We start from the raw sequence: 8,862 nt of genomic DNA, 5'->3' as shown, positions 1-8,862 counted from the left end.
ATATGATTTCAAGTGAAAAATAAATCTTTGCCTGCTCGAGTAAATTATAAACCAAATGTTGACTGACTAGACACTGCTGACTCAGTCACCTGTCCTGCTACTTGGTGTCTTATAGGAGACTCCAGCTTAACACATGCAGATCTGAACTCATGGTATTCTTCCCCAGACCTGTTTCTCCTCCAGCATTTGCTATTCAGTCTCTCTATTCATACTTAACGGGCACAAACAGACCAAAAATGGCTCAAGAAGATCTCAAAGCCCCAGAGCCCATAATTCTAAGCGATGAAGAAATAGCAAAACTTTCGGATGCACAGTTCAAAACACTGGTGATCAGGATGCTCACAGAACTGGTTGATTTTAGTCACAAATTAGAGAAACACATGAAGGTTAAACTGATTGAAATGAAGGGAATTGCACAGGAAACCAATAGTGATGAAAAGGAAACTGGGACTCAAATCAAGGGAGTGAACCAGAAGGAAGAAAAAAATGGCCAAACAGGAAAATATGAAGAAACAAGAATTCAAAAAAAACGAGGAGAGACTTAGGAACCTCCAGGACATCTTCAAACGCTCTAACATCTGAATTATAGGGGTACCAGAAGGGGGAAAGGAACAGCCACCAGTGGAAAACTTATTTGAACAAGTAATAAAGGAGAATTTCCCCAATCTGGCAAAGGAAATAGACTTCCAGGAAATCCAGGAAGCTCAGAGAGTCCCAAAGAAGTTGGACCCAAGAAGGAACACACCAAGGCACATCATCATTACATTAGCCAAGATTAAAATGAAGGAGAGAATCCTACAAGCAGCAAGAGAGAAGGGGACAGTTACCTACAAAGAAGTTCCCATCAGACTGTCAGCTGATTTCTCAAAAGAGACCTTACAGGCAAGAAGGGGCTGGAAAGAAGAATTCCAAGTCATGAAATCCAAAGACCTACAACCAAGATTGCTCTATCCAGCAAAGCTTTCATTTAGAATGGAAGGGCAGATAAAGTGCTTCTCAGATAAGATCAAATTCAAGGAGTTCATCATCACCAAACCCTTATTATAGGAAATGTTAAAGGGACTTATCTAAGAAAAAGAAGATAAAAAAGATGAACAGTGAAAGGACAGCAAACTCACAGTTATTAACAACCACACCTAAAACAAAAGCAAACTAAGAGGACAGCTAGATCAGGAGCAGAACCATAGAAATGAAGATCACATGAAGGGTTAGCAACAGGGGAGTGGGCGAAGGAGAAGGGGGGAGAAGGTACAGAAAATAAGTAGCATAGATGGTAGGTAGAAAATAGATAGGGGGGAGGGCAAGAATAGTATGGAAAATATAGAATCTAAAGAACTTGAGACACATGGTCATAAACTAAAGGGGGGAATTGGTGGGGGTAGAGGGTGCAGGGTGTTGGGGAATAAAGGGGGGAATAGAACAACTATAATGGCATAATCAATAAAATTAAAAAAAGAATATTCTAAAAAAATAAGAAAGAAAAGAAGAGAAATAGAATAATGAAAGAAAAAAAAAAGAATATGAGAAAAACCAAAGGAAAGACAATTGATTATAAGAGGAAAGAAGAGAAACAATAAGAAATAAAAAGAAAAATGACAATAATAAAGAACAAAGAAAAAGTTAAAAAATATGAAAAGGAGTGAAGGAAAAATATAATAGATTAAGAAAAATAAAGAGTAAAAAAAGAGATATAAAAGGAAAAATAAAGAAAAAAGTAGAAGGAAAATAAAAGATAATAAAACAAAGGTGAAAAAGAAAAATAATGAAAAAAAACAAAGTGGAATTCATCTCAACAGAGTTTAGTGACTGCCTGCTGGATACACCTCTGATGTGTTCTAAAGCTGCTTTAAGCCAGTTAGATGTTGTCCATGTCTAGCTCTCAAGCAGCCTGTTTGAAACTACAAGTGATCTACAGTTTGTGGATGCTGTCTCTTCTGGCCTTGGTTGTACATGGGATGGGCCAAGCTGCACTGCAAGGCCAGCTGTTATCAGCACAGGGCCCAGAATTTGGTCAGAAAATGTCCGAATGCACTACAGGATCTGCCTATGCCTACCCCTGCCTGCTGCCTGCTGTCAGTCTTATTTGCTGACCCAACTATTTCTGAGATGGCTTCTGGAAGAATCAGGAAGATGGGACCCCTGGATCTCCCGTGGTGGGAAAGTGCCATTCAGACTTCAGGGGAGATGGTGGGTGTGTTCCCCCTCCTCCTAGCCATATGTTTGAGTCTGTCCCCAGATTATTTCCCTGAACCTGACAAGGCAGAGCCCCTGGTAAGAAAGCAGGTGGGACCTCCTCCAGAGGCCAGAGTTTGGGTCTGCTAGAGACCAGGAGGTTGTTTCAATGGCTTTCCTTTAGGAGGGAAGCACCACTTTGGTTTCCAGGAAAGTGTATGGAATGGCTGCAGTCTCTGACTGCAGTCTTTGATACCCCATCTCCTCAGCAGGGGTTGAGGTGCAGGGTAGGGGAAAAAAAGAAAAAAGAAGATGCAGGGTGGGGTTAGCAGGATTCTAGAGGATGGGACAATTGTTTTTCCCTTGGGAGGGGCTTGCTCTTCTCAAGAAAAATGACTGCTGTGGTCTGGGGATTGTCATACCCACACAGGGATCCCTGCAGCCATTCCTTCACATCTCTCCCCAATGCCTCCCACTCCATACTCACCTCAGGCAACTCCTGTCCACACAGCTCTTATTGTCAGAACTCAAGATAAGTGGCTGTGAATGAAAAACCTGTGCTTTGCCCCCTACCTGGAAAAATATATTTATATATAGTGGCTTTATCCCCAGTGGGCTCCATCTCTCCCCAACAGATGGGAACCCCATGGCCTTTCACTGCCAGGTGCTACATGGACAGCTCATCTGAATGCTGGTGCTCTGTTCTTGGGAGCCTAGTGTGTGGTCCAGGCTTCACTTCTCTCAGGGAGAAGCTCCCACAGCCATGTTTTAACTTCACCCATGGGAGAGAGGCACACCCCTTTTGCATCCCTGCCCTTCCTACCAGTCTTGAGATGGTTTCTACCAGTTCTTGGTTAAAAGTCTCCCCTCAGGTAGTCTTTGGTTGGTTATTTTGTGGGGTTCCCCTCATTAATTTTATAACCAGTTTGGTTCTGGGAGGAGGTACAAGAAAGATCCTCCTACTCTACTGCCATCTTGGGACCCCCTACCTAACCCGCCTCAGCATCTTTTAATATACTTATTTGACATCAACTTATCTTCTTTGGTAAAGTGTCTGTCCAAGTCATGTGTTCATTTTTTAATTTTTTCATTAAATTTTTAGACTTCTTCATATACACTGGATTCAAGTTCTCTCTCAGAGATGTGATTTGCAAATATTTACTCTCAGCCTATGGCTTGCCTTTTTCATCTTTTTAAAAATATAGTTTATTGATTATGCTATTACAGTTGTCCCATTTCCCCCCTTCACTCTCCTCCACCCTGTATACCCCCTCCCTCCCATATTTCCCTCCTTTAGTTCATGTCCATGTGTCATAAGTTCTTAAGCTTCTACATTTCCCATACTATTCTCACCTTCCCCCTGTCTATTTTCTACCTACCATCTATTCTGCTTACTCTTTGTACCTTCCCCCCTCTCTCCTACTCCCACTCTCCTGTTGCTAACCCTCCATGTGATCTCCATTTCTGTAGTTCTGTTTCTGTTCTAGTTGTTTGCTCAGTTTGTTTTTGTTTTTGTTTTAGGTGTGGTTGTTAATAATTGTGAGTTTGCTGTCATTTTACTGTATGTTTTTTATCTTCTTTTTCTTAGATAAGTCCCTTTAACATTTCATATAATAAGGGCTTGGTGATGATGAACTCCTTGAACTTGACCTTATCTGAGAATTGCTTTATATGCCCTTCCATTCTAAATGAAAGCTTTGCTGGATAGAACAATCTTGGATGTAGGTCCTTGCCTTTCATGACTTGGAATATTTCTTTCCAGCCCCTTCTTGCCTGTAAGGTCTCTTTTGAGAAATCAGCTGACAGTATAATGGGAACTCCTTTGTGTGTGACTGTCCCCTTATCTCTTGTTGCTTCTAGGATTCTCTCCTTCATTTTAATCTTGGCTAATGTAATTCTGAGGTGCCTTGGTGTGTTCCTTCTTGGGTTCAACTTCTTTGGGACTCTCTGAGCTTCCTGGACTTCCTGAAACTCTATTGCCTTTGCCAGATTGGGGAAGTTCTCCTTTGTTATTTGTTCAAATAATGCCTCCACTTGTTGCTCTTCCTCTTCCCCTTCTGGTATCCCTATAATTTGGATGTTGGAACATTTAAAGATGTCCTGGAGGTTCCTAAGCCTCTCCTCATTTTGTTTTGAATTCTTGTTTCTTTCTTCTTTTCTGTTTGGTCATTTCTTTCTTCCTTCTGGTCCACCCTATTGATGTGAGTCCCAGTTTCCCTCCCATCACTATCGATTCCCTGTGCATTTTTCTTCATTTCACTTAGTGTAGCCTTCATTTTTTCATCTAATTTGTGACCAAATTTAACTAATTTTGTGAGCATCCCGATTACCAGTGTTTTGAACTGTGCATCTGATAGGTTGTCTATCTCTTTGAACTTAGTTGTATTATTTCTGGAGTTTTGATCTGTTCTTTCATTTGGGCCATTTTTTTTGTCTTGACACCCCTGATATGTAGTGAGGGGTGGAGCCTTAGGTGTTCACCAGGGTGGGGCAACCCACATCACAGGGTTGTGACACAGTATGTGGGGGAGGGGTCTGAGAGGGAACAATGGTGCTTGCTCCACTCTCTGTCAGATTTCAATTACTTCCGCTGCTCCCCCCAAGCAAATTGGGCCCTTCTGGTGCTGATTCCTGTGTGGGTGGGTTTGTGTACATTCTAGGACCCTGTGGGTCTCTCCAGTGAACTCTCCTGTGAGGCTGGGAGTCTCTCCCTGTACCTCAACCTGCATAGGTGTTTTCAATCAATGTTTTGAGGCTTTATTTCCCGGTGCTGTAGCCCTGGGTTGCGAAGTCTGTCTTGGTCCCCAGTTTTGCCTGGTTTATCTGCATGTGAATGTGGACTGCCCAGTCCACCAGCCACCTTGTGCGCTGTGTCCCCCCACAATCCACCACCCTGCGGGGTCTGCCCACTGCCGCCTTTCATACCCCTGTCCGCCAGCCACCACTTTGCCTCGAGTCTTCTCCACCTGGCCACCCAACTCTACCCCTCTTACCGGTCTGGATGAATGTTTCTTATTTAACTCCTTGGTTGTTGGACTTCCATACAGTTCAGTTTTCTGTCAGTACTGGTTCCTTTTTGGTTTCTAAATTTTTGTTGTCCTGATTTTGATTGTGAGAGGAGGCACAGTGTGTCTACCTACGCCGCCATCTTGGCCGGAAGTGCTGTTTTCTGTCTTTTAACCATGTCTTTTGAAGAGCATGAATTCTTCATTTTGATGAAGTCCAACTTACCAATTTTTTTTTTTATGCACTGTGATTTTGGGGTCATCTCCAAAAATTCTTTACCTAACCCAAGGTCAAGCAATTTTCTTCTGATTTCTTCTAGAGATTTGTTTTGTACTTTTAAAGTCTATATTTATGTCTATAATCTATTTGAATGAAATTTTTAAAAAAATGTGATATCAGGGTCTAAATTACTTGGTTTGTTTTACTGAATATAAATATCCAATTATTCCAGCATCATTTATTGAAAAGACTTATCTTTTTTTGCCACTGAATTGCCTTTGCGCCTTTGTTGAAAATCAGCTTCCCATATATTTGGTTATATTTCTGGACTCTCCATCTTTGGGCCTATTGACCATCTTTCTTTATACAACTACTACACTATTTTGGTTATTTTAGATTTATAGTAAGTTTGGATAAGTCTTTCAACTTTGTTAATCTAATCTATTTTCAGATTGTTTATTCCAGTTCTCTTAGACTTCCATATGAATTTAGAATGAGCTTGTCAATTTTTATAAAACAGTCCACTTAGATTTGGATTTGGAGTGTGTTAAATTTGTGAATTAATTCTGGGGACACCTAACATCTTAATAAAATTGAATCTTCCAACCCATGAATACAGTATTACTTGCCATTTAACTTTTTAAAGTTAAAAATGTTGCTTATAGTTCTGGTCTCTTGTTAATACACTTTTTTTAGCTTTTTATGTTTCAAAAATTATTTGCCTTTGCTTTTGAAAGATATTTCACTGGGTATGGAATTCTATGCTGTTACTTTTCTTTCAGCATTTAAAAAATATTGCTCACTGCTTCTTGTTTGCTTTGTTTCCAAGGAGAAATCTTTTGTCATCCTTATCTTTGTTCCTTTGTATGTAACATGTCCTTTTCCTCTGGCTACTTTTTAAGATTTTGTCTTTATCATTGCTTTTGAACAATTTGATTATGATATGCCTTGATGTAGTTTTATTGTGTTTGAGACTCATTGAGCTTCTTGGATCTGTGAGTATATAGCTTTCATAGTCTTAGAAAAAATTGCAATTATTTCTTCAAATATTTGTTTTTTTCTCCCTCCATTCCTTTAGAGTCTCCAGTTACATGCACAGTGGGATACTTCAAATTCTCCAATGGCTCACTGATGTTCTATTCATTTTTTAAAACATTTATTTATTTATTTATCTTTAGAGGGGAAGGGAAGGAAAGAGGGAGAGAAATATCAATGTATGGTTGACTCTAGTGCGTACTCTGCTGTGAACTGGCCTGCAACCCAGGCATGTGCCCTGACTGGGAATCAAACTGCAAACCTTTGGTTCACAGACCCGTGCTCAATCCACTGAGCTATACCAGCTAGGGCTATTCATTTTTTTTTAATTCTCTTTTCTCTGTGTTAATTTTGTGTAGTTTATATTGTTATGTCTTGTTCAGATGTCTAATCTGGCATTAATCCCATACAGTGCATCTTTCATCTCACACATGATAGTTTTTGCCTCCAGAAGTTAGGTCTGGGTCTTATTTTCATCTCTCCACTTAACATGAAAAACATGAAACACAGTTATAGTAACATCTAATGCACTTGTCTGCTAATTCTAACATCTGTGCCAGTTATGTGTTGGTTTCAGTTGTTTCATATTTTTCTCCTCATTATGGTTTGTACTTTCCTTTTTTGCATGCCTTGTAGTCTTTGATTGGATGGTAGGCCCCGTGAATTTTATCCCATTGGGTACTGGATATTTTTGTAGTCCTATAAATGTTCTTGAGGTTTGTTATGGAATGCATTTGTTACTTGGAAATAGTTTAATCCTTTTGGCCTTTCTTTTAAGACTTGTGAGGTGGAATCACAGTACTGTTTACTAGAAGGCTAATTATTCCCCACTCATGAAAGTAGGTCCTTCTACCTACTTTACTCAGTTATGATATTCTCCTAATGTGGTTTTTGGGAACAGGCACTATTTCCAACACTGTGAGTGCCTTCTAATCAGTTTGGATAGTTTCCCCATCCCCAGATACTTTCTCACATGTGTGCACTGATCAGTACTTAGTTGAGTACCTGAGGGCGTCCCCTCTGCAGATTCAAGGTTTTTTCTCCAAGTATTGTTCTCCTCTGTCCTGTAGGTTGCAGCTGCCTTGGTCTTTGAACTCTCAGCTACATGTGTTCCACTCAGGAAGTTCACTAGACTCCACTGAATTTCCTCTCCCTGCACTACTACCTGAAAACCCTCTCAAGGCTATAAATGAAAGCAATCACTGTGCTCCCCTCCTCGCAGAGTCATTGCTCCTCATTGCCTAGTGTCCAGTGTCTCCAAAACCATAGTTCCATTTATTTTGTCTTTCTTTCTTTTCTTTTTGGTTGTTCCAGGTGGGAGGGTAAATCTAGCTCTTGTTAATCCATCACAATTAGAACTCACTGTTTTTAAAGATATTTAAATAAATCTTCTGTTTTTCCACATAGTTTCCTTTTCAGTGTTCTTTGTTCTGTTGTGTGGATCCATACTTCCATCTGCTGCCATTTTCTATTGAAAGAAGGTCCTTTAACATTTCTTGTAGTATTGGTCTGCTGATGGACATTTTTAGCTTTTTAATGTCTGAAAAAGTCTTTATTTGGCCTTTGTTTTGAAAGATATTTTCATGTTTCTTCTCAGAAAATAATCCATCACAATGAGAACAAACAGAAACACAAAATCCATCATGGATGATTGCGAAAGATCTTTATATCCTTGAAATACAACATAGAAAAATAAAAAGAGAGTGGAATGATGTGAGTGATGATGATAGCACATGTTCATACTGGTTATTATGTCAGGTACCAATATCTGTCAGAGACTTGGCAGCATATTCAAATTAGCTTAATTCAAGGAGGACTCAATAAAGGGACTTCACACAAAGTTGTGGGCAGGGTGTAGGGAAAATGCAATACCCTAGGGCTAGGGACAGTATGGCTATTCCCATCCTAGGCTGGAATGATTGCTAGAATCCAGGAGTGGAGCTGTGACTTCATGTCAAGAGGTGCAGCCGGCTCAGTAATAACTATAACCTCTTAATAGTTCTCAAAATGGCTTCACATACACCAGACACTATCCCATTTTTTAAACAGCCTGAGAGTTGACACTACCCCTTTCACAGACATGGGATAAATAGATACACTGAATAGAAAACCTAGAGTGACATTTTTCTAAGCTTCACAGATGAGTTACACAGTTCAGTAATATTTAAGTATGTTTGTGTTTGAACATGCGTAAGTGGACAAGTTACTTGGAATGCATATCCAGTTTCCCGAACTAGATGATCAGCTCTCAAAGATATACAGCATGGTTTCTAATTCTTTTCTAATCCACCAGGTCATTTTTTTTTAACTGGTTCCAAGTTTATTTTTGTTGTTCATAAGAAAAAAATTTTGCTTTGGTAATTGCGATCAATTTCTTGTCTGCAGTTTTTTGTTGTTACTATTGTTCTAATTAAAAGTATAGTTGCCATA

This window comes from Artibeus jamaicensis, unplaced genomic scaffold (genome assembly GCF_021234435.1).
Source record: "Artibeus jamaicensis isolate MK-2021 breed Jamaican fruit bat unplaced genomic scaffold, CSHL_Jam_final contig_519, whole genome shotgun sequence".
Taxonomy (NCBI): Eukaryota; Metazoa; Chordata; class Mammalia; order Chiroptera; family Phyllostomidae; genus Artibeus; species Artibeus jamaicensis.
The sequence above is the reverse complement of the archived record's forward strand: the minus strand, read 5'-3'. Positions refer to the sequence as shown.